This window comes from Pelodiscus sinensis, chromosome 3 (assembly GCF_049634645.1).
Source record: "Pelodiscus sinensis isolate JC-2024 chromosome 3, ASM4963464v1, whole genome shotgun sequence".
Classification (NCBI taxonomy): domain Eukaryota; kingdom Metazoa; phylum Chordata; order Testudines; family Trionychidae; genus Pelodiscus; species Pelodiscus sinensis.
In genome coordinates this window covers 120,049,331-120,065,083 of record NC_134713.1, presented here as the reverse complement: position 1 = coordinate 120,065,083, position 15,753 = coordinate 120,049,331, and the positions used below count along the sequence as shown (strand labels likewise).

The 15,753-nt window shown below is 66.0% G+C and overlaps 67 non-coding genes across 67 annotated transcripts; 34 read left to right on the top strand and 33 right to left on the bottom strand.

Moving 5' to 3' along the window:
- Nucleotides 1-45: 45 nt before the first annotated feature.
- Nucleotides 46-118, bottom strand: TRNAR-ACG (transfer RNA arginine (anticodon ACG)). Its single transcript has one exon. It is a non-coding gene; the product is annotated as a tRNA-Arg (tRNA).
- A 220-nt stretch (nucleotides 119-338) lies between these two features.
- TRNAV-CAC (transfer RNA valine (anticodon CAC)) lies at nucleotides 339-411 on the bottom strand. The gene has a single exon. It is a non-coding gene; the product is annotated as a tRNA-Val (tRNA).
- Nucleotides 412-550: 139 nt separating this feature from the next.
- On the top strand, nucleotides 551-621 carry TRNAG-GCC (transfer RNA glycine (anticodon GCC)). Its single transcript has one exon. It is a non-coding gene; the product is annotated as a tRNA-Gly (tRNA).
- An 81-nt stretch (nucleotides 622-702) lies between these two features.
- Nucleotides 703-774, top strand: TRNAW-CCA (transfer RNA tryptophan (anticodon CCA)). Its single transcript has one exon. It is a non-coding gene; the product is annotated as a tRNA-Trp (tRNA).
- A 204-nt stretch (nucleotides 775-978) lies between these two features.
- On the bottom strand, nucleotides 979-1,051 carry TRNAR-ACG (transfer RNA arginine (anticodon ACG)). The gene has a single exon. It is a non-coding gene; the product is annotated as a tRNA-Arg (tRNA).
- Nucleotides 1,052-1,271: 220 nt separating this feature from the next.
- On the bottom strand, nucleotides 1,272-1,344 carry TRNAV-CAC (transfer RNA valine (anticodon CAC)). Its single transcript has one exon. It is a non-coding gene; the product is annotated as a tRNA-Val (tRNA).
- A 139-nt stretch (nucleotides 1,345-1,483) lies between these two features.
- Nucleotides 1,484-1,554, top strand: TRNAG-GCC (transfer RNA glycine (anticodon GCC)). Its single transcript has one exon. It is a non-coding gene; the product is annotated as a tRNA-Gly (tRNA).
- Nucleotides 1,555-1,635: 81 nt separating this feature from the next.
- On the top strand, nucleotides 1,636-1,707 carry TRNAW-CCA (transfer RNA tryptophan (anticodon CCA)). Its single transcript has one exon. It is a non-coding gene; the product is annotated as a tRNA-Trp (tRNA).
- Nucleotides 1,708-1,911: 204 nt separating this feature from the next.
- Nucleotides 1,912-1,984, bottom strand: TRNAR-ACG (transfer RNA arginine (anticodon ACG)). Its single transcript has one exon. It is a non-coding gene; the product is annotated as a tRNA-Arg (tRNA).
- A 221-nt stretch (nucleotides 1,985-2,205) lies between these two features.
- Nucleotides 2,206-2,278, bottom strand: TRNAV-CAC (transfer RNA valine (anticodon CAC)). The gene has a single exon. It is a non-coding gene; the product is annotated as a tRNA-Val (tRNA).
- Nucleotides 2,279-2,417: 139 nt separating this feature from the next.
- On the top strand, nucleotides 2,418-2,488 carry TRNAG-GCC (transfer RNA glycine (anticodon GCC)). The gene has a single exon. It is a non-coding gene; the product is annotated as a tRNA-Gly (tRNA).
- Nucleotides 2,489-2,569: 81 nt separating this feature from the next.
- TRNAW-CCA (transfer RNA tryptophan (anticodon CCA)) lies at nucleotides 2,570-2,641 on the top strand. The gene has a single exon. It is a non-coding gene; the product is annotated as a tRNA-Trp (tRNA).
- A 204-nt stretch (nucleotides 2,642-2,845) lies between these two features.
- Nucleotides 2,846-2,918, bottom strand: TRNAR-ACG (transfer RNA arginine (anticodon ACG)). Its single transcript has one exon. It is a non-coding gene; the product is annotated as a tRNA-Arg (tRNA).
- A 219-nt stretch (nucleotides 2,919-3,137) lies between these two features.
- Nucleotides 3,138-3,210, bottom strand: TRNAV-CAC (transfer RNA valine (anticodon CAC)). The gene has a single exon. It is a non-coding gene; the product is annotated as a tRNA-Val (tRNA).
- A 139-nt stretch (nucleotides 3,211-3,349) lies between these two features.
- Nucleotides 3,350-3,420, top strand: TRNAG-GCC (transfer RNA glycine (anticodon GCC)). Its single transcript has one exon. It is a non-coding gene; the product is annotated as a tRNA-Gly (tRNA).
- An 81-nt stretch (nucleotides 3,421-3,501) lies between these two features.
- TRNAW-CCA (transfer RNA tryptophan (anticodon CCA)) lies at nucleotides 3,502-3,573 on the top strand. The gene has a single exon. It is a non-coding gene; the product is annotated as a tRNA-Trp (tRNA).
- Nucleotides 3,574-3,777: 204 nt separating this feature from the next.
- On the bottom strand, nucleotides 3,778-3,850 carry TRNAR-ACG (transfer RNA arginine (anticodon ACG)). Its single transcript has one exon. It is a non-coding gene; the product is annotated as a tRNA-Arg (tRNA).
- A 219-nt stretch (nucleotides 3,851-4,069) lies between these two features.
- On the bottom strand, nucleotides 4,070-4,142 carry TRNAV-CAC (transfer RNA valine (anticodon CAC)). Its single transcript has one exon. It is a non-coding gene; the product is annotated as a tRNA-Val (tRNA).
- Nucleotides 4,143-4,281: 139 nt separating this feature from the next.
- TRNAG-GCC (transfer RNA glycine (anticodon GCC)) lies at nucleotides 4,282-4,352 on the top strand. The gene has a single exon. It is a non-coding gene; the product is annotated as a tRNA-Gly (tRNA).
- Nucleotides 4,353-4,433: 81 nt separating this feature from the next.
- Nucleotides 4,434-4,505, top strand: TRNAW-CCA (transfer RNA tryptophan (anticodon CCA)). Its single transcript has one exon. It is a non-coding gene; the product is annotated as a tRNA-Trp (tRNA).
- Nucleotides 4,506-4,714: 209 nt separating this feature from the next.
- Nucleotides 4,715-4,787, bottom strand: TRNAR-ACG (transfer RNA arginine (anticodon ACG)). Its single transcript has one exon. It is a non-coding gene; the product is annotated as a tRNA-Arg (tRNA).
- Nucleotides 4,788-5,007: 220 nt separating this feature from the next.
- TRNAV-CAC (transfer RNA valine (anticodon CAC)) lies at nucleotides 5,008-5,080 on the bottom strand. Its single transcript has one exon. It is a non-coding gene; the product is annotated as a tRNA-Val (tRNA).
- A 139-nt stretch (nucleotides 5,081-5,219) lies between these two features.
- Nucleotides 5,220-5,290, top strand: TRNAG-GCC (transfer RNA glycine (anticodon GCC)). The gene has a single exon. It is a non-coding gene; the product is annotated as a tRNA-Gly (tRNA).
- Nucleotides 5,291-5,371: 81 nt separating this feature from the next.
- TRNAW-CCA (transfer RNA tryptophan (anticodon CCA)) lies at nucleotides 5,372-5,443 on the top strand. The gene has a single exon. It is a non-coding gene; the product is annotated as a tRNA-Trp (tRNA).
- A 204-nt stretch (nucleotides 5,444-5,647) lies between these two features.
- Nucleotides 5,648-5,720, bottom strand: TRNAR-ACG (transfer RNA arginine (anticodon ACG)). The gene has a single exon. It is a non-coding gene; the product is annotated as a tRNA-Arg (tRNA).
- Nucleotides 5,721-5,940: 220 nt separating this feature from the next.
- Nucleotides 5,941-6,013, bottom strand: TRNAV-CAC (transfer RNA valine (anticodon CAC)). Its single transcript has one exon. It is a non-coding gene; the product is annotated as a tRNA-Val (tRNA).
- A 139-nt stretch (nucleotides 6,014-6,152) lies between these two features.
- On the top strand, nucleotides 6,153-6,223 carry TRNAG-GCC (transfer RNA glycine (anticodon GCC)). Its single transcript has one exon. It is a non-coding gene; the product is annotated as a tRNA-Gly (tRNA).
- An 81-nt stretch (nucleotides 6,224-6,304) lies between these two features.
- On the top strand, nucleotides 6,305-6,376 carry TRNAW-CCA (transfer RNA tryptophan (anticodon CCA)). Its single transcript has one exon. It is a non-coding gene; the product is annotated as a tRNA-Trp (tRNA).
- Nucleotides 6,377-6,580: 204 nt separating this feature from the next.
- Nucleotides 6,581-6,653, bottom strand: TRNAR-ACG (transfer RNA arginine (anticodon ACG)). The gene has a single exon. It is a non-coding gene; the product is annotated as a tRNA-Arg (tRNA).
- Nucleotides 6,654-6,872: 219 nt separating this feature from the next.
- Nucleotides 6,873-6,945, bottom strand: TRNAV-CAC (transfer RNA valine (anticodon CAC)). The gene has a single exon. It is a non-coding gene; the product is annotated as a tRNA-Val (tRNA).
- A 139-nt stretch (nucleotides 6,946-7,084) lies between these two features.
- On the top strand, nucleotides 7,085-7,155 carry TRNAG-GCC (transfer RNA glycine (anticodon GCC)). The gene has a single exon. It is a non-coding gene; the product is annotated as a tRNA-Gly (tRNA).
- An 81-nt stretch (nucleotides 7,156-7,236) lies between these two features.
- TRNAW-CCA (transfer RNA tryptophan (anticodon CCA)) lies at nucleotides 7,237-7,308 on the top strand. Its single transcript has one exon. It is a non-coding gene; the product is annotated as a tRNA-Trp (tRNA).
- A 204-nt stretch (nucleotides 7,309-7,512) lies between these two features.
- Nucleotides 7,513-7,585, bottom strand: TRNAR-ACG (transfer RNA arginine (anticodon ACG)). The gene has a single exon. It is a non-coding gene; the product is annotated as a tRNA-Arg (tRNA).
- A 220-nt stretch (nucleotides 7,586-7,805) lies between these two features.
- Nucleotides 7,806-7,878, bottom strand: TRNAV-CAC (transfer RNA valine (anticodon CAC)). The gene has a single exon. It is a non-coding gene; the product is annotated as a tRNA-Val (tRNA).
- A 139-nt stretch (nucleotides 7,879-8,017) lies between these two features.
- On the top strand, nucleotides 8,018-8,088 carry TRNAG-GCC (transfer RNA glycine (anticodon GCC)). Its single transcript has one exon. It is a non-coding gene; the product is annotated as a tRNA-Gly (tRNA).
- Nucleotides 8,089-8,169: 81 nt separating this feature from the next.
- TRNAW-CCA (transfer RNA tryptophan (anticodon CCA)) lies at nucleotides 8,170-8,241 on the top strand. Its single transcript has one exon. It is a non-coding gene; the product is annotated as a tRNA-Trp (tRNA).
- A 204-nt stretch (nucleotides 8,242-8,445) lies between these two features.
- On the bottom strand, nucleotides 8,446-8,518 carry TRNAR-ACG (transfer RNA arginine (anticodon ACG)). Its single transcript has one exon. It is a non-coding gene; the product is annotated as a tRNA-Arg (tRNA).
- Nucleotides 8,519-8,738: 220 nt separating this feature from the next.
- Nucleotides 8,739-8,811, bottom strand: TRNAV-CAC (transfer RNA valine (anticodon CAC)). Its single transcript has one exon. It is a non-coding gene; the product is annotated as a tRNA-Val (tRNA).
- A 139-nt stretch (nucleotides 8,812-8,950) lies between these two features.
- TRNAG-GCC (transfer RNA glycine (anticodon GCC)) lies at nucleotides 8,951-9,021 on the top strand. Its single transcript has one exon. It is a non-coding gene; the product is annotated as a tRNA-Gly (tRNA).
- Nucleotides 9,022-9,102: 81 nt separating this feature from the next.
- TRNAW-CCA (transfer RNA tryptophan (anticodon CCA)) lies at nucleotides 9,103-9,174 on the top strand. The gene has a single exon. It is a non-coding gene; the product is annotated as a tRNA-Trp (tRNA).
- Nucleotides 9,175-9,378: 204 nt separating this feature from the next.
- On the bottom strand, nucleotides 9,379-9,451 carry TRNAR-ACG (transfer RNA arginine (anticodon ACG)). Its single transcript has one exon. It is a non-coding gene; the product is annotated as a tRNA-Arg (tRNA).
- A 221-nt stretch (nucleotides 9,452-9,672) lies between these two features.
- Nucleotides 9,673-9,745, bottom strand: TRNAV-CAC (transfer RNA valine (anticodon CAC)). Its single transcript has one exon. It is a non-coding gene; the product is annotated as a tRNA-Val (tRNA).
- A 139-nt stretch (nucleotides 9,746-9,884) lies between these two features.
- On the top strand, nucleotides 9,885-9,955 carry TRNAG-GCC (transfer RNA glycine (anticodon GCC)). Its single transcript has one exon. It is a non-coding gene; the product is annotated as a tRNA-Gly (tRNA).
- Nucleotides 9,956-10,036: 81 nt separating this feature from the next.
- On the top strand, nucleotides 10,037-10,108 carry TRNAW-CCA (transfer RNA tryptophan (anticodon CCA)). Its single transcript has one exon. It is a non-coding gene; the product is annotated as a tRNA-Trp (tRNA).
- A 204-nt stretch (nucleotides 10,109-10,312) lies between these two features.
- Nucleotides 10,313-10,385, bottom strand: TRNAR-ACG (transfer RNA arginine (anticodon ACG)). Its single transcript has one exon. It is a non-coding gene; the product is annotated as a tRNA-Arg (tRNA).
- A 219-nt stretch (nucleotides 10,386-10,604) lies between these two features.
- Nucleotides 10,605-10,677, bottom strand: TRNAV-CAC (transfer RNA valine (anticodon CAC)). The gene has a single exon. It is a non-coding gene; the product is annotated as a tRNA-Val (tRNA).
- A 139-nt stretch (nucleotides 10,678-10,816) lies between these two features.
- On the top strand, nucleotides 10,817-10,887 carry TRNAG-GCC (transfer RNA glycine (anticodon GCC)). Its single transcript has one exon. It is a non-coding gene; the product is annotated as a tRNA-Gly (tRNA).
- Nucleotides 10,888-10,968: 81 nt separating this feature from the next.
- TRNAW-CCA (transfer RNA tryptophan (anticodon CCA)) lies at nucleotides 10,969-11,040 on the top strand. The gene has a single exon. It is a non-coding gene; the product is annotated as a tRNA-Trp (tRNA).
- A 204-nt stretch (nucleotides 11,041-11,244) lies between these two features.
- TRNAR-ACG (transfer RNA arginine (anticodon ACG)) lies at nucleotides 11,245-11,317 on the bottom strand. The gene has a single exon. It is a non-coding gene; the product is annotated as a tRNA-Arg (tRNA).
- Nucleotides 11,318-11,538: 221 nt separating this feature from the next.
- On the bottom strand, nucleotides 11,539-11,611 carry TRNAV-CAC (transfer RNA valine (anticodon CAC)). The gene has a single exon. It is a non-coding gene; the product is annotated as a tRNA-Val (tRNA).
- Nucleotides 11,612-11,750: 139 nt separating this feature from the next.
- TRNAG-GCC (transfer RNA glycine (anticodon GCC)) lies at nucleotides 11,751-11,821 on the top strand. The gene has a single exon. It is a non-coding gene; the product is annotated as a tRNA-Gly (tRNA).
- Nucleotides 11,822-11,902: 81 nt separating this feature from the next.
- Nucleotides 11,903-11,974, top strand: TRNAW-CCA (transfer RNA tryptophan (anticodon CCA)). Its single transcript has one exon. It is a non-coding gene; the product is annotated as a tRNA-Trp (tRNA).
- Nucleotides 11,975-12,178: 204 nt separating this feature from the next.
- Nucleotides 12,179-12,251, bottom strand: TRNAR-ACG (transfer RNA arginine (anticodon ACG)). Its single transcript has one exon. It is a non-coding gene; the product is annotated as a tRNA-Arg (tRNA).
- A 221-nt stretch (nucleotides 12,252-12,472) lies between these two features.
- TRNAV-CAC (transfer RNA valine (anticodon CAC)) lies at nucleotides 12,473-12,545 on the bottom strand. Its single transcript has one exon. It is a non-coding gene; the product is annotated as a tRNA-Val (tRNA).
- Nucleotides 12,546-12,684: 139 nt separating this feature from the next.
- Nucleotides 12,685-12,755, top strand: TRNAG-GCC (transfer RNA glycine (anticodon GCC)). Its single transcript has one exon. It is a non-coding gene; the product is annotated as a tRNA-Gly (tRNA).
- An 81-nt stretch (nucleotides 12,756-12,836) lies between these two features.
- TRNAW-CCA (transfer RNA tryptophan (anticodon CCA)) lies at nucleotides 12,837-12,908 on the top strand. Its single transcript has one exon. It is a non-coding gene; the product is annotated as a tRNA-Trp (tRNA).
- Nucleotides 12,909-13,404: 496 nt separating this feature from the next.
- TRNAV-CAC (transfer RNA valine (anticodon CAC)) lies at nucleotides 13,405-13,477 on the bottom strand. The gene has a single exon. It is a non-coding gene; the product is annotated as a tRNA-Val (tRNA).
- Nucleotides 13,478-13,616: 139 nt separating this feature from the next.
- On the top strand, nucleotides 13,617-13,687 carry TRNAG-GCC (transfer RNA glycine (anticodon GCC)). The gene has a single exon. It is a non-coding gene; the product is annotated as a tRNA-Gly (tRNA).
- Nucleotides 13,688-13,768: 81 nt separating this feature from the next.
- Nucleotides 13,769-13,840, top strand: TRNAW-CCA (transfer RNA tryptophan (anticodon CCA)). The gene has a single exon. It is a non-coding gene; the product is annotated as a tRNA-Trp (tRNA).
- Nucleotides 13,841-14,044: 204 nt separating this feature from the next.
- TRNAR-ACG (transfer RNA arginine (anticodon ACG)) lies at nucleotides 14,045-14,117 on the bottom strand. Its single transcript has one exon. It is a non-coding gene; the product is annotated as a tRNA-Arg (tRNA).
- A 221-nt stretch (nucleotides 14,118-14,338) lies between these two features.
- Nucleotides 14,339-14,411, bottom strand: TRNAV-CAC (transfer RNA valine (anticodon CAC)). Its single transcript has one exon. It is a non-coding gene; the product is annotated as a tRNA-Val (tRNA).
- A 139-nt stretch (nucleotides 14,412-14,550) lies between these two features.
- On the top strand, nucleotides 14,551-14,621 carry TRNAG-GCC (transfer RNA glycine (anticodon GCC)). Its single transcript has one exon. It is a non-coding gene; the product is annotated as a tRNA-Gly (tRNA).
- Nucleotides 14,622-14,702: 81 nt separating this feature from the next.
- TRNAW-CCA (transfer RNA tryptophan (anticodon CCA)) lies at nucleotides 14,703-14,774 on the top strand. Its single transcript has one exon. It is a non-coding gene; the product is annotated as a tRNA-Trp (tRNA).
- A 204-nt stretch (nucleotides 14,775-14,978) lies between these two features.
- On the bottom strand, nucleotides 14,979-15,051 carry TRNAR-ACG (transfer RNA arginine (anticodon ACG)). Its single transcript has one exon. It is a non-coding gene; the product is annotated as a tRNA-Arg (tRNA).
- Nucleotides 15,052-15,270: 219 nt separating this feature from the next.
- Nucleotides 15,271-15,343, bottom strand: TRNAV-CAC (transfer RNA valine (anticodon CAC)). The gene has a single exon. It is a non-coding gene; the product is annotated as a tRNA-Val (tRNA).
- A 139-nt stretch (nucleotides 15,344-15,482) lies between these two features.
- On the top strand, nucleotides 15,483-15,553 carry TRNAG-GCC (transfer RNA glycine (anticodon GCC)). Its single transcript has one exon. It is a non-coding gene; the product is annotated as a tRNA-Gly (tRNA).
- An 81-nt stretch (nucleotides 15,554-15,634) lies between these two features.
- Nucleotides 15,635-15,706, top strand: TRNAW-CCA (transfer RNA tryptophan (anticodon CCA)). Its single transcript has one exon. It is a non-coding gene; the product is annotated as a tRNA-Trp (tRNA).
- The last annotated feature ends 47 nt before the right edge of the window (nucleotides 15,707-15,753 follow it).

Below are 15,753 nucleotides of genomic sequence, written 5' to 3'. Positions count from 1 at the left end.
AAAGAAAAAAAAAAAGCACCCGCATCCCGGAAGGTGCCGTCACCACAAGCCAGGCAGGAGTCGAACCTGCAATCTCCTGATCCGTAGTCAGGCGCGTTATCCGTTGCGCCACTGGCCCACGCCTCCAGGTGAGGCGCGGGGGGGGGGGCCGGCGCCAGGACCGAGGGTGCTGCCCGCCCGGGCTTCTTTCTCCCAGCAGCACCGAAGAGAACGGCGGACAAAAGGCTGCCGTAGGCCCAGAGCAGCGAGCGAGAGGGCACGAGCGCACGCCCAGGCGGCGAGCAGCTGCCCACTTGTGCAAGCCTGCGTTTTTCCAGGCCCCACGGCAAAAGGAGGCCTGTTTCTGCCTGGTTTCGAACCAGGGACCTTTCGCGTGTGAAGCGAACGTGATAACCACTACACTACAGAAACCCAGGGCCCGACACGGCCACTGAGGGGCCTGCCGGAGAGGCCCCCTTTGGCTGGCAGGCCGCCGCCGCCTCGGGCCCTGGCAGGTGGCCGCACGGCCGAGAGCACAGGCTCCGCTCGAAGGCCGGTTCCTCCCAGCAAGGCATTGGTGGTTCAGTGGTAGAATTCTCGCCCGCCACGCGGGAGGCCCGTGTTCGATTCACGGCCAATGCAGCCCCTTCTTTTTCCGCCGCGGCTCCTTCCCGGCCCCGCTGCCCGCCCTCGCAGCACCAAGAGCTGCAGGGCCTGCCGGCTGGCCTCGTGGCGCAACGGCAGCGCGTCTGACTCCAGATCAGAAGGCTATGTGTTCAAATCACATCGGGGTCAGGCGGGCGAAAAGTTTGGCGGGCGAGGAGGCCCGGTCACGGCAATGGAGCGGCGCTGAAAGCCGCGGCCAGTGTTCCTCTTGGCCCCGTGGGGCACGCGCTTTTCCTGGCCGCCGGGGGAAGGAGAACAAAGAAGGGGAGGAAAGGGAAAGGGAAAGGGAAAGAAAAAAAAAAAGCACCCGCATCCCGGAAGGTGCCGTCACCACAAGCCAGGCAGGAGTCGAACCTGCAATCTCCTGATCCGTAGTCAGGCGCGTTATCCGTTGCGCCACTGGCCCACGCCTCCAGGTGAGGCGCGGGGGGGGGGGCCGGCGCCAGGACCGAGGGTGCTGCCCGCCCGGGCTTCTTTCTCCCAGCAGCACCGAAGAGAACGGCGGACAAAAGGCTGCCGTAGGCCCAGAGCAGCGAGCGAGAGGGCACGAGCGCACGCCCAGGCGGCGAGCAGCTGCCCACTTGTGCAAGCCTGCGTTTTTCCAGGCCCCACGGCAAAAGGAGGCCTGTTTCTGCCTGGTTTCGAACCAGGGACCTTTCGCGTGTGAAGCGAACGTGATAACCACTACACTACAGAAACCCAGGGCCCGACACGGCCACTGAGGGGCCTGCCGGAGAGGCCCCCTTTGGCTGGCAGGCCGCCGCCGCCTCGGGCCCTGGCAGGTGGCCGCACGGCCGAGAGCACAGGCTCCGCTCGAAGGCCGGTTCCTCCCAGCAAGGCATTGGTGGTTCAGTGGTAGAATTCTCGCCCGCCACGCGGGAGGCCCGTGTTCGATTCACGGCCAATGCAGCCCCTTCTTTTTCCGCCGCGGCTCCTTCCCGGCCCCGCTGCCCGCCCTCGCAGCACCAAGAGCTGCAGGGCCTGCCGGCTGGCCTCGTGGCGCAACGGCAGCGCGTCTGACTCCAGATCAGAAGGCTATGTGTTCAAATCACATCGGGGTCAGGCGGGCGAAAAGTTTGGCGGGCGAGGAGGCCCGGTCACGGCAATGGAGCGGCGCTGAAAGCCGCGGCCAGTGTTCCTCTTGGCCCCGTGGGGCACGCGCTTTTCCTGGCCGCCGGGGGAAGGAGAACAAAGAAGGGGAGGAAAGGGAAAGGGAAAGGGAAAGAAAAAAAAAAAGCACCCGCATCCCGGAAGGTGCCGTCACCACAAGCCAGGCAGGAGTCGAACCTGCAATCTCCTGATCCGTAGTCAGGCGCGTTATCCGTTGCGCCACTGGCCCACGCCTCCAGGTGAGGCGCGGGGGGGGGGGGCCGGCGCCAGGACCGAGGGTGCTGCCCGCCCGGGCTTCTTTCTCCCAGCAGCACCGAAGAGAACGGCGGACAAAAGGCTGCCGTAGGCCCAGAGCAGCGAGCGAGAGGGCACGAGCGCACGCCCAGGCGGCGAGCAGCTGCCCACTTGTGCAAGCCTGCGTTTTTCCAGGCCCCACGGCAAAAGGAGGCCTGTTTCTGCCTGGTTTCGAACCAGGGACCTTTCGCGTGTGAAGCGAACGTGATAACCACTACACTACAGAAACCCAGGGCCCGACACGGCCACTGAGGGGCCTGCCGGAGAGGCCCCCTTTGGCTGGCAGGCCGCCGCCGCCTCGGGCCCTGGCAGGTGGCCGCACGGCCGAGAGCACAGGCTCCGCTCGAAGGCCGGTTCCTCCCAGCAAGGCATTGGTGGTTCAGTGGTAGAATTCTCGCCCGCCACGCGGGAGGCCCGTGTTCGATTCACGGCCAATGCAGCCCCTTCTTTTTCCGCCGCGGCTCCTTCCCGGCCCCGCTGCCCGCCCTCGCAGCACCAAGAGCTGCAGGGCCTGCCGGCTGGCCTCGTGGCGCAACGGCAGCGCGTCTGACTCCAGATCAGAAGGCTATGTGTTCAAATCACATCGGGGTCAGGCGGGCGAAAAGTTTGGCGGGCGAGGAGGCCCGGTCACGGCAATGGAGCGGCGCTGAAAGCCGCGGCCAGTGTTCCTCTTGGCCCCGTGGGGCACGCGCTTTTCCTGGCCGCCGGGGGAAGGAGAACAAAGAAGGGGAGGAAAGGGAAAGGGAAAGGGAAAGAAAAAAAAAAAGCACCCGCATCCCGGAAGGTGCCGTCACCACAAGCCAGGCAGGAGTCGAACCTGCAATCTCCTGATCCGTAGTCAGGCGCGTTATCCGTTGCGCCACTGGCCCACGCCTCCAGGTGAGGCGCGGGGGGGGGGCCGGCGCCAGGACCGAGGGTGCTGCCCGCCCGGGCTTCTTTCTCCCAGCAGCACCGAAGAGAACGGCGGACAAAAGGCTGCCGTAGGCCCAGAGCAGCGAGCGAGAGGGCACGAGCGCACGCCCAGGCGGCGAGCAGCTGCCCACTTGTGCAAGCCTGCGTTTTTCCAGGCCCCACGGCAAAAGGAGGCCTGTTTCTGCCTGGTTTCGAACCAGGGACCTTTCGCGTGTGAAGCGAACGTGATAACCACTACACTACAGAAACCCAGGGCCCGACACGGCCACTGAGGGGCCTGCCGGAGAGGCCCCCTTTGGCTGGCAGGCCGCCGCCGCCTCGGGCCCTGGCAGGTGGCCGCACGGCCGAGAGCACAGGCTCCGCTCGAAGGCCGGTTCCTCCCAGCAAGGCATTGGTGGTTCAGTGGTAGAATTCTCGCCCGCCACGCGGGAGGCCCGTGTTCGATTCACGGCCAATGCAGCCCCTTCTTTTTCCGCCGCGGCTCCTTCCCGGCCCCGCTGCCCGCCCTCGCAGCACCAAGAGCTGCAGGGCCTGCCGGCTGGCCTCGTGGCGCAACGGCAGCGCGTCTGACTCCAGATCAGAAGGCTATGTGTTCAAATCACATCGGGGTCAGGCGGGCGAAAAGTTTGGCGGGCGAGGAGGCCCGGTCACGGCAATGGAGCGGCGCTGAAAGCCGCGGCCAGTGTTCCTCTTGGCCCCGTGGGGCACGCGCTTTTCCTGGCCGCCGGGGGAAGGAGAACAAAGAAGGGGAGGAAAGGGAAAGGGAAAGGGAAAGAAAAAAAAAAAGCACCCGCATCCCGGAAGGTGCCGTCACCACAAGCCAGGCAGGAGTCGAACCTGCAATCTCCTGATCCGTAGTCAGGCGCGTTATCCGTTGCGCCACTGGCCCACGCCTCCAGGTGAGGCGCGGGGGGGGGGCCGGCGCCAGGACCGAGGGTGCTGCCCGCCCGGGCTTCTTTCTCCCAGCAGCACCGAAGAGAACGGCGGACAAAAGGCTGCCGTAGGCCCAGAGCAGCGAGCGAGAGGGCACGAGCGCACGCCCAGGCGGCGAGCAGCTGCCCACTTGTGCAAGCCTGCGTTTTTCCAGGCCCCACGGCAAAAGGAGGCCTGTTTCTGCCTGGTTTCGAACCAGGGACCTTTCGCGTGTGAAGCGAACGTGATAACCACTACACTACAGAAACCCAGGGCCCGACACGGCCACTGAGGGGCCTGCCGGAGAGGCCCCCTTTGGCTGGCAGGCCGCCGCCGCCTCGGGCCCTGGCAGGTGGCCGCACGGCCGAGAGCACAGGCTCCGCTCGAAGGCCGGTTCCTCCCAGCAAGGCATTGGTGGTTCAGTGGTAGAATTCTCGCCCGCCACGCGGGAGGCCCGTGTTCGATTCACGGCCAATGCAGCCCCTTCTTTTTCCGCCGCGGCTCCTTCCCGGCCCCGCTGCCCGCCCTCGCAGCACCAAGAGCTGCAGGGCCTGCCGGCTGGCCTCGTGGCGCAACGGCAGCGCGTCTGACTCCAGATCAGAAGGCTATGTGTTCAAATCACATCGGGGTCAGGCGGGCGAAAAGTTTGGCGGGCGAGGAGGCCCGGTCACGGCAATGGAGCGGCGCTGAAAGCCGCGGCCAGTGTTCCTCTTGGCCCCGTGGGGCACGCGCTTTTCCTGGCCGCCGGGGGAAGGAGAACAAAGAAGGGGAGGAAAGGGAAAGGGAAAGGGAAAGAAAAAAAAAAAAAAAAGCACCCGCATCCCGGAAGGTGCCGTCACCACAAGCCAGGCAGGAGTCGAACCTGCAATCTCCTGATCCGTAGTCAGGCGCGTTATCCGTTGCGCCACTGGCCCACGCCTCCAGGTGAGGCGCGGGGGGGGGGGCCGGCGCCAGGACCGAGGGTGCTGCCCGCCCGGGCTTCTTTCTCCCAGCAGCACCGAAGAGAACGGCGGACAAAAGGCTGCCGTAGGCCCAGAGCAGCGAGCGAGAGGGCACGAGCGCACGCCCAGGCGGCGAGCAGCTGCCCACTTGTGCAAGCCTGCGTTTTTCCAGGCCCCACGGCAAAAGGAGGCCTGTTTCTGCCTGGTTTCGAACCAGGGACCTTTCGCGTGTGAAGCGAACGTGATAACCACTACACTACAGAAACCCAGGGCCCGACACGGCCACTGAGGGGCCTGCCGGAGAGGCCCCCTTTGGCTGGCAGGCCGCCGCCGCCTCGGGCCCTGGCAGGTGGCCGCACGGCCGAGAGCACAGGCTCCGCTCGAAGGCCGGTTCCTCCCAGCAAGGCATTGGTGGTTCAGTGGTAGAATTCTCGCCCGCCACGCGGGAGGCCCGTGTTCGATTCACGGCCAATGCAGCCCCTTCTTTTTCCGCCGCGGCTCCTTCCCGGCCCCGCTGCCCGCCCTCGCAGCACCAAGAGCTGCAGGGCCTGCCGGCTGGCCTCGTGGCGCAACGGCAGCGCGTCTGACTCCAGATCAGAAGGCTATGTGTTCAAATCACATCGGGGTCAGGCGGGCGAAAAGTTTGGCGGGCGAGGAGGCCCGGTCACGGCAATGGAGCGGCGCTGAAAGCCGCGGCCAGTGTTCCTCTTGGCCCCGTGGGGCACGCGCTTTTCCTGGCCGCCGGGGGAAGGAGAACAAAGAAGGGGAGGAAAGGGAAAGGGAAAGGGAAAGAAAAAAAAAAAGCACCCGCATCCCGGAAGGTGCCGTCACCACAAGCCAGGCAGGAGTCGAACCTGCAATCTCCTGATCCGTAGTCAGGCGCGTTATCCGTTGCGCCACTGGCCCACGCCTCCAGGTGAGGCGCGGGGGGGGGGGCCGGCGCCAGGACCGAGGGTGCTGCCCGCCCGGGCTTCTTTCTCCCAGCAGCACCGAAGAGAACGGCGGACAAAAGGCTGCCGTAGGCCCAGAGCAGCGAGCGAGAGGGCACGAGCGCACGCCCAGGCGGCGAGCAGCTGCCCACTTGTGCAAGCCTGCGTTTTTCCAGGCCCCACGGCAAAAGGAGGCCTGTTTCTGCCTGGTTTCGAACCAGGGACCTTTCGCGTGTGAAGCGAACGTGATAACCACTACACTACAGAAACCCAGGGCCCGACACGGCCACTGAGGGGCCTGCCGGAGAGGCCCCCTTTGGCTGGCAGGCCGCCGCCGCCTCGGGCCCTGGCAGGTGGCCGCACGGCCGAGAGCACAGGCTCCGCTCGAAGGCCGGTTCCTCCCAGCAAGGCATTGGTGGTTCAGTGGTAGAATTCTCGCCCGCCACGCGGGAGGCCCGTGTTCGATTCACGGCCAATGCAGCCCCTTCTTTTTCCGCCGCGGCTCCTTCCCGGCCCCGCTGCCCGCCCTCGCAGCACCAAGAGCTGCAGGGCCTGCCGGCTGGCCTCGTGGCGCAACGGCAGCGCGTCTGACTCCAGATCAGAAGGCTATGTGTTCAAATCACATCGGGGTCAGGCGGGCGAAAAGTTTGGCGGGCGAGGAGGCCCGGTCACGGCAATGGAGCGGCGCTGAAAGCCGCGGCCAGTGTTCCTCTTGGCCCCGTGGGGCACGCGCTTTTCCTGGCCGCCGGGGGAAGGAGAACAAAGAAGGGGAGGAAAGGGAAAGGGAAAGGGAAAGAAAAAAAAAAAGCACCCGCATCCCGGAAGGTGCCGTCACCACAAGCCAGGCAGGAGTCGAACCTGCAATCTCCTGATCCGTAGTCAGGCGCGTTATCCGTTGCGCCACTGGCCCACGCCTCCAGGTGAGGCGCGGGGGGGGGGCCGGCGCCAGGACCGAGGGTGCTGCCCGCCCGGGCTTCTTTCTCCCAGCAGCACCGAAGAGAACGGCGGACAAAAGGCTGCCGTAGGCCCAGAGCAGCGAGCGAGAGGGCACGAGCGCACGCCCAGGCGGCGAGCAGCTGCCCACTTGTGCAAGCCTGCGTTTTTCCAGGCCCCACGGCAAAAGGAGGCCTGTTTCTGCCTGGTTTCGAACCAGGGACCTTTCGCGTGTGAAGCGAACGTGATAACCACTACACTACAGAAACCCAGGGCCCGACACGGCCACTGAGGGGCCTGCCGGAGAGGCCCCCTTTGGCTGGCAGGCCGCCGCCGCCTCGGGCCCTGGCAGGTGGCCGCACGGCCGAGAGCACAGGCTCCGCTCGAAGGCCGGTTCCTCCCAGCAAGGCATTGGTGGTTCAGTGGTAGAATTCTCGCCCGCCACGCGGGAGGCCCGTGTTCGATTCACGGCCAATGCAGCCCCTTCTTTTTCCGCCGCGGCTCCTTCCCGGCCCCGCTGCCCGCCCTCGCAGCACCAAGAGCTGCAGGGCCTGCCGGCTGGCCTCGTGGCGCAACGGCAGCGCGTCTGACTCCAGATCAGAAGGCTATGTGTTCAAATCACATCGGGGTCAGGCGGGCGAAAAGTTTGGCGGGCGAGGAGGCCCGGTCACGGCAATGGAGCGGCGCTGAAAGCCGCGGCCAGTGTTCCTCTTGGCCCCGTGGGGCACGCGCTTTTCCTGGCCGCCGGGGGAAGGAGAACAAAGAAGGGGAGGAAAGGGAAAGGGAAAGGGAAAGAAAAAAAAAAAGCACCCGCATCCCGGAAGGTGCCGTCACCACAAGCCAGGCAGGAGTCGAACCTGCAATCTCCTGATCCGTAGTCAGGCGCGTTATCCGTTGCGCCACTGGCCCACGCCTCCAGGTGAGGCGCGGGGGGGGGGGCCGGCGCCAGGACCGAGGGTGCTGCCCGCCCGGGCTTCTTTCTCCCAGCAGCACCGAAGAGAACGGCGGACAAAAGGCTGCCGTAGGCCCAGAGCAGCGAGCGAGAGGGCACGAGCGCACGCCCAGGCGGCGAGCAGCTGCCCACTTGTGCAAGCCTGCGTTTTTCCAGGCCCCACGGCAAAAGGAGGCCTGTTTCTGCCTGGTTTCGAACCAGGGACCTTTCGCGTGTGAAGCGAACGTGATAACCACTACACTACAGAAACCCAGGGCCCGACACGGCCACTGAGGGGCCTGCCGGAGAGGCCCCCTTTGGCTGGCAGGCCGCCGCCGCCTCGGGCCCTGGCAGGTGGCCGCACGGCCGAGAGCACAGGCTCCGCTCGAAGGCCGGTTCCTCCCAGCAAGGCATTGGTGGTTCAGTGGTAGAATTCTCGCCCGCCACGCGGGAGGCCCGTGTTCGATTCACGGCCAATGCAGCCCCTTCTTTTTCCGCCGCGGCTCCTTCCCGGCCCCGCTGCCCGCCCTCGCAGCACCAAGAGCTGCAGGGCCTGCCGGCTGGCCTCGTGGCGCAACGGCAGCGCGTCTGACTCCAGATCAGAAGGCTATGTGTTCAAATCACATCGGGGTCAGGCGGGCGAAAAGTTTGGCGGGCGAGGAGGCCCGGTCACGGCAATGGAGCGGCGCTGAAAGCCGCGGCCAGTGTTCCTCTTGGCCCCGTGGGGCACGCGCTTTTCCTGGCCGCCGGGGGAAGGAGAACAAAGAAGGGGAGGAAAGGGAAAGGGAAAGGGAAAGAAAAAAAAAAAGCACCCGCATCCCGGAAGGTGCCGTCACCACAAGCCAGGCAGGAGTCGAACCTGCAATCTCCTGATCCGTAGTCAGGCGCGTTATCCGTTGCGCCACTGGCCCACGCCTCCAGGTGAGGCGCGGGGGGGGGGGCCGGCGCCAGGACCGAGGGTGCTGCCCGCCCGGGCTTCTTTCTCCCAGCAGCACCGAAGAGAACGGCGGACAAAAGGCTGCCGTAGGCCCAGAGCAGCGAGCGAGAGGGCACGAGCGCACGCCCAGGCGGCGAGCAGCTGCCCACTTGTGCAAGCCTGCGTTTTTCCAGGCCCCACGGCAAAAGGAGGCCTGTTTCTGCCTGGTTTCGAACCAGGGACCTTTCGCGTGTGAAGCGAACGTGATAACCACTACACTACAGAAACCCAGGGCCCGACACGGCCACTGAGGGGCCTGCCGGAGAGGCCCCCTTTGGCTGGCAGGCCGCCGCCGCCTCGGGCCCTGGCAGGTGGCCGCACGGCCGAGAGCACAGGCTCCGCTCGAAGGCCGGTTCCTCCCAGCAAGGCATTGGTGGTTCAGTGGTAGAATTCTCGCCCGCCACGCGGGAGGCCCGTGTTCGATTCACGGCCAATGCAGCCCCTTCTTTTTCCGCCGCGGCTCCTTCCCGGCCCCGCTGCCCGCCCTCGCAGCACCAAGAGCTGCAGGGCCTGCCGGCTGGCCTCGTGGCGCAACGGCAGCGCGTCTGACTCCAGATCAGAAGGCTATGTGTTCAAATCACATCGGGGTCAGGCGGGCGAAAAGTTTGGCGGGCGAGGAGGCCCGGTCACGGCAATGGAGCGGCGCTGAAAGCCGCGGCCAGTGTTCCTCTTGGCCCCGTGGGGCACGCGCTTTTCCTGGCCGCCGGGGGAAGGAGAACAAAGAAGGGGAGGAAAGGGAAAGGGAAAGGGAAAGAAAAAAAAAAAGCACCCGCATCCCGGAAGGTGCCGTCACCACAAGCCAGGCAGGAGTCGAACCTGCAATCTCCTGATCCGTAGTCAGGCGCGTTATCCGTTGCGCCACTGGCCCACGCCTCCAGGTGAGGCGCGGGGGGGGGGGGCCGGCGCCAGGACCGAGGGTGCTGCCCGCCCGGGCTTCTTTCTCCCAGCAGCACCGAAGAGAACGGCGGACAAAAGGCTGCCGTAGGCCCAGAGCAGCGAGCGAGAGGGCACGAGCGCACGCCCAGGCGGCGAGCAGCTGCCCACTTGTGCAAGCCTGCGTTTTTCCAGGCCCCACGGCAAAAGGAGGCCTGTTTCTGCCTGGTTTCGAACCAGGGACCTTTCGCGTGTGAAGCGAACGTGATAACCACTACACTACAGAAACCCAGGGCCCGACACGGCCACTGAGGGGCCTGCCGGAGAGGCCCCCTTTGGCTGGCAGGCCGCCGCCGCCTCGGGCCCTGGCAGGTGGCCGCACGGCCGAGAGCACAGGCTCCGCTCGAAGGCCGGTTCCTCCCAGCAAGGCATTGGTGGTTCAGTGGTAGAATTCTCGCCCGCCACGCGGGAGGCCCGTGTTCGATTCACGGCCAATGCAGCCCCTTCTTTTTCCGCCGCGGCTCCTTCCCGGCCCCGCTGCCCGCCCTCGCAGCACCAAGAGCTGCAGGGCCTGCCGGCTGGCCTCGTGGCGCAACGGCAGCGCGTCTGACTCCAGATCAGAAGGCTATGTGTTCAAATCACATCGGGGTCAGGCGGGCGAAAAGTTTGGCGGGCGAGGAGGCCCGGTCACGGCAATGGAGCGGCGCTGAAAGCCGCGGCCAGTGTTCCTCTTGGCCCCGTGGGGCACGCGCTTTTCCTGGCCGCCGGGGGAAGGAGAACAAAGAAGGGGAGGAAAGGGAAAGGGAAAGGGAAAGAAAAAAAAAAAGCACCCGCATCCCGGAAGGTGCCGTCACCACAAGCCAGGCAGGAGTCGAACCTGCAATCTCCTGATCCGTAGTCAGGCGCGTTATCCGTTGCGCCACTGGCCCACGCCTCCAGGTGAGGCGCGGGGGGGGGGCCGGCGCCAGGACCGAGGGTGCTGCCCGCCCGGGCTTCTTTCTCCCAGCAGCACCGAAGAGAACGGCGGACAAAAGGCTGCCGTAGGCCCAGAGCAGCGAGCGAGAGGGCACGAGCGCACGCCCAGGCGGCGAGCAGCTGCCCACTTGTGCAAGCCTGCGTTTTTCCAGGCCCCACGGCAAAAGGAGGCCTGTTTCTGCCTGGTTTCGAACCAGGGACCTTTCGCGTGTGAAGCGAACGTGATAACCACTACACTACAGAAACCCAGGGCCCGACACGGCCACTGAGGGGCCTGCCGGAGAGGCCCCCTTTGGCTGGCAGGCCGCCGCCGCCTCGGGCCCTGGCAGGTGGCCGCACGGCCGAGAGCACAGGCTCCGCTCGAAGGCCGGTTCCTCCCAGCAAGGCATTGGTGGTTCAGTGGTAGAATTCTCGCCCGCCACGCGGGAGGCCCGTGTTCGATTCACGGCCAATGCAGCCCCTTCTTTTTCCGCCGCGGCTCCTTCCCGGCCCCGCTGCCCGCCCTCGCAGCACCAAGAGCTGCAGGGCCTGCCGGCTGGCCTCGTGGCGCAACGGCAGCGCGTCTGACTCCAGATCAGAAGGCTATGTGTTCAAATCACATCGGGGTCAGGCGGGCGAAAAGTTTGGCGGGCGAGGAGGCCCGGTCACGGCAATGGAGCGGCGCTGAAAGCCGTGGCCAGTGTTCCTCTTGGCCCCGTGGGGCACGCGCTTTTCCTGGCCGCCGGGGGAAGGAGAACAAAGAAGGGGAGGAAAGGGAAAGGGAAAGGGAAAGAAAAAAAAAAAGCACCCGCATCCCGGAAGGTGCCGTCACCACAAGCCAGGCAGGAGTCGAACCTGCAATCTCCTGATCCGTAGTCAGGCGCGTTATCCGTTGCGCCACTGGCCCACGCCTCCAGGTGAGGCGCGGGGGGGGGGGGCCGGCGCCAGGACCGAGGGTGCTGCCCGCCCGGGCTTCTTTCTCCCAGCAGCACCGAAGAGAACGGCGGACAAAAGGCTGCCGTAGGCCCAGAGCAGCGAGCGAGAGGGCACGAGCGCACGCCCAGGCGGCGAGCAGCTGCCCACTTGTGCAAGCCTGCGTTTTTCCAGGCCCCACGGCAAAAGGAGGCCTGTTTCTGCCTGGTTTCGAACCAGGGACCTTTCGCGTGTGAAGCGAACGTGATAACCACTACACTACAGAAACCCAGGGCCCGACACGGCCACTGAGGGGCCTGCCGGAGAGGCCCCCTTTGGCTGGCAGGCCGCCGCCGCCTCGGGCCCTGGCAGGTGGCCGCACGGCCGAGAGCACAGGCTCCGCTCGAAGGCCGGTTCCTCCCAGCAAGGCATTGGTGGTTCAGTGGTAGAATTCTCGCCCGCCACGCGGGAGGCCCGTGTTCGATTCACGGCCAATGCAGCCCCTTCTTTTTCCGCCGCGGCTCCTTCCCGGCCCCGCTGCCCGCCCTCGCAGCACCAAGAGCTGCAGGGCCTGCCGGCTGGCCTCGTGGCGCAACGGCAGCGCGTCTGACTCCAGATCAGAAGGCTATGTGTTCAAATCACATCGGGGTCAGGCGGGCGAAAAGTTTGGCGGGCGAGGAGGCCCGGTCACGGCAATGGAGCGGCGCTGAAAGCCGCGGCCAGTGTTCCTCTTGGCCCCGTGGGGCACGCGCTTTTCCTGGCCGCCGGGGGAAGGAGAACAAAGAAGGGGAGGAAAGGGAAAGGGAAAGGGAAAGAAAAAAAAAAAGCACCCGCATCCCGGAAGGTGCCGTCACCACAAGCCAGGCAGGAGTCGAACCTGCAATCTCCTGATCCGTAGTCAGGCGCGTTATCCGTTGCGCCACTGGCCCACGCCTCCAGGTGAGGCGCGGGGGGGGGGGGCCGGCGCCAGGACCGAGGGTGCTGCCCGCCCGGGCTTCTTTCTCCCAGCAGCACCGAAGAGAACGGCGGACAAAAGGCTGCCGTAGGCCCAGAGCAGCGAGCGAGAGGGCACGAGCGCACGCCCAGGCGGCGAGCAGCTGCCCACTTGTGCAAGCCTGCGTTTTTCCAGGCCCCACGGCAAAAGGAGGCCTGTTTCTGCCTGGTTTCGAACCAGGGACCTTTCGCGTGTGAAGCGAACGTGATAACCACTACACTACAGAAACCCAGGGCCCGACACGGCCACTGAGGGGCCTGCCGGAGAGGCCCCCTTTGGCTGGCAGGCCGCCGCCGCCTCGGGCCCTGGCAGGTGGCCGCACGGCCGAGAGCACAGGCTCCGCTCGAAGGCCGGTTCCTCCCAGCAAGGCATTGGTGGTTCAGTGGTAGAATTCTCGCCCGCCACGCGGGAGGCCCGTGTTCGATTCACGGCCAATGCAGCCCCTTCTTTTTCCGCCGCGGCTCCTTCCCGGCCCCGCTGCCCGCCCTCGCAGCACCAAGAGCTGCAGGGCCTGCCGGCTGGCCTCGTGGCGCAACGGCAGCGCGTCTGACTCCAGATCAGAAGGCTATGTGTTCAAATCACATCGGGGTCAGGCGGGCGAAAAGTTTGGCGGGCGAGGAGGCCCGGTCACGGCAATGGAGCGGCGCTGAAAGCCGCGGCCAGTGTTCCTCTTGGCCCCGTGGGGCACGCGCTTTTCCTGGCCGCCGGGGGAAGGAGAACAAAGAAGGGGAGGAAAGGGAAAGGGAAAGGGAAAGAAAAAAAAAAAGCACCCGCATCCCGGAAGGTGCCGTCACCACAAGCCAGGCAGGAGTCGAACCTGCAATCTCCTGATCCGTAGTCAGGCGAGTTATCCGTTGCGCCACTGGCCCACGCCTCCAGGTGAGGCGCGGGGGGGGGGCCGGCGCCAGGACCGAGGGTGCTGCCCGCCCGGGCTTCTTTCTCCCAGCAGCACCGAAGAGAACGGCGGACAAAAGGCTGCCGTAGGCCCAGAGCAGCGAGCGAGAGGGCACGAGCGCACGCCCAGGCGGCGAGCAGCTGCCCACTTGTGCAAGCCTGCGTTTTTCCAGGCCCCACGGCAAAAGGAGGCCTGTTTCTGCCTGGTTTCGAACCAGGGACCTTTCGCGTGTGAAGCGAACGTGATAACCACTACACTACAGAAACCCAGGGCCCGACACGGCCACTGAGGGGCCTGCCGGAGAGGCCCCCTTTGGCTGGCAGGCCGCCGCCGCCTCGGGCCCTGGCAGGTGGCCGCACGGCCGAGAGCACAGGCTCCGCTCGAAGGCCGGTTCCTCCCAGCAAGGCATTGGTGGTTCAGTGGTAGAATTCTCGCCCGCCACGCGGGAGGCCCGTGTTCGATTCACGGCCAATGCAGCCCCTTCTTTTTCCGCCGCGGCTCCTTCCCGGCCCCGCTGCCCGCCCTCGCAGCACCAAGAGCTGCAGGGCCTGCCGGCTGGCCTCGTGGCGCAACGGCAGCGCGTCTGACTCCAGATCAGAAGGCTATGTGTTCAAATCACATCGGGGTCAGGCGGGCGAAAAGTTTGGCGGGCGAGGAGGCCCGGTCACGGCAATGGAGCGGCGCTGAAAGCCGCGGCCAGTGTTCCTCTTGGCCCCGTGGGGCACGCGCTTTTCCTGGCCGCCGGGGGAAGGAGAACAAAGAAGGGGAGGAAAGGGAAAGGGAAAGGGAAAGAAAAAAAAAAAGCACCCGCATCCCGGAAGGTGCCGTCACCACAAGCCAGGCAGGAGTCGAACCTGCAATCTCCTGATCCGTAGTCAGGCGCGTTATCCGTTGCGCCACTGGCCCACGCCTCCAGGTGAGGCGCGGGGGGGGGGGGCCGGCGCCAGGACCGAGGGTGCTGCCCGCCCGGGCTTCTTTCTCCCAGCAGCACCGAAGAGAACGGCGGACAAAAGGCTGCCGTAGGCCCAGAGCAGCGAGCGAGAGGGCACGAGCGCACGCCCAGGCGGCGAGCAGCTGCCCACTTGTGCAAGCCTGCGTTTTTCCAGGCCCCACGGCAAAAGGAGGCCTGTTTCTGCCTGGTTTCGAACCAGGGACCTTTCGCGTGTGAAGCGAACGTGATAACCACTACACTACAGAAACCCAGGGCCCGACACGGCCACTGAGGGGCCTGCCGGAGAGGCCCCCTTTGGCTGGCAGGCCGCCGCCGCCTCGGGCCCTGGCAGGTGGCCGCACGGCCGAGAGCACAGGCTCCGCTCGAAGGCCGGTTCCTCCCAGCAAGGCATTGGTGGTTCAGTGGTAGAATTCTCGCCCGCCACGCGGGAGGCCCGTGTTCGATTCACGGCCAATGCAGCCCCTTCTTTTTCCGCCGCGGCTCCTTCCCGGCCCCGCTGCCCGCCCTCGCAGCACCAAGAGCTGCAGGGCCTGCCGGCTGGCCTCGTGGCGCAACGGCAGCGCGTCTGACTCCAGATCAGAAGGCTATGTGTTCAAATCACATCGGGGTCAGGCGGGCGAAAAGTTTGGCGGGCGAGGAGGCCCGGTCACGGCAATGGAGCGGCGCTGAAAGCCGCGGCCAGTGTTCCTCTTGGCCCCGTGGGGCACGCGCTTTTCCTGGCCGCCGGGGGAAGGAGAACAAAGAAGGGGAGGAAAGGGAAAGGGAAAGGGAAAGAAAAAAAAAAAGCACCCGCATCCCGGAAGGTGCCGTCACCACAAGCCAGGCAGGAGTCGAACCTGCAATCTCCTGATCCGTAGTCAGGCGCGTTATCCGTTGCGCCACTGGCCCACACCTCCAGGTGAGGCGCGGGGGGGGGGCCGGCGCCAGGACCGAGGGTGCTGCCCGCCCGGGCTTCTTTCTCCCAGCAGCACCGAAGAGAACGGCGGACAAAAGGCTGCCGTAGGCCCAGAGCAGCGAGCGAGAGGGCACGAGCGCACGCCCAGGCGGCGAGCAGCTGCCCACTTGTGCAAGCCTGCGTTTTTCCAGGCCCCACGGCAAAAGGAGGCCTGTTTCTGCCTGGTTTCGAACCAGGGACCTTTCGCGTGTGAAGCGAACGTGATAACCACTACACTACAGAAACCCAGGGCCCGACACGGCCACTGAGGGGCCTGCCGGAGAGGCCCCCTTTGGCTGGCAGGCCGCCGCCGCCTCGGGCCCTGGCAGGTGGCCGCACGGCCGAGAGCACAGGCTCCGCTCGAAGGCCGGTTCCTCCCAGCAAGGCATTGGTGGTTCAGTGGTAGAATTCTCGCCCGCCACGCGGGAGGCCCGTGTTCGATTCACGGCCAATGCAGCCCCTTCTTTTTCCGCCGCGGCTCCTTCCCGGCCCCGCTGCCCGCCCTCGCAGCACCAAGAGCTGCAGGGCCTGCCGGCTGGCCTCGTGGCGCAACGGCAGCGCGTCTGACTCCAGATCAGAAGGCTATGTGTTCAAATCACATCGGGGTCAGGCGGGCGAAAAGTTTGGCGGGCGAGGAGGCCCGGTCACGGCAATGG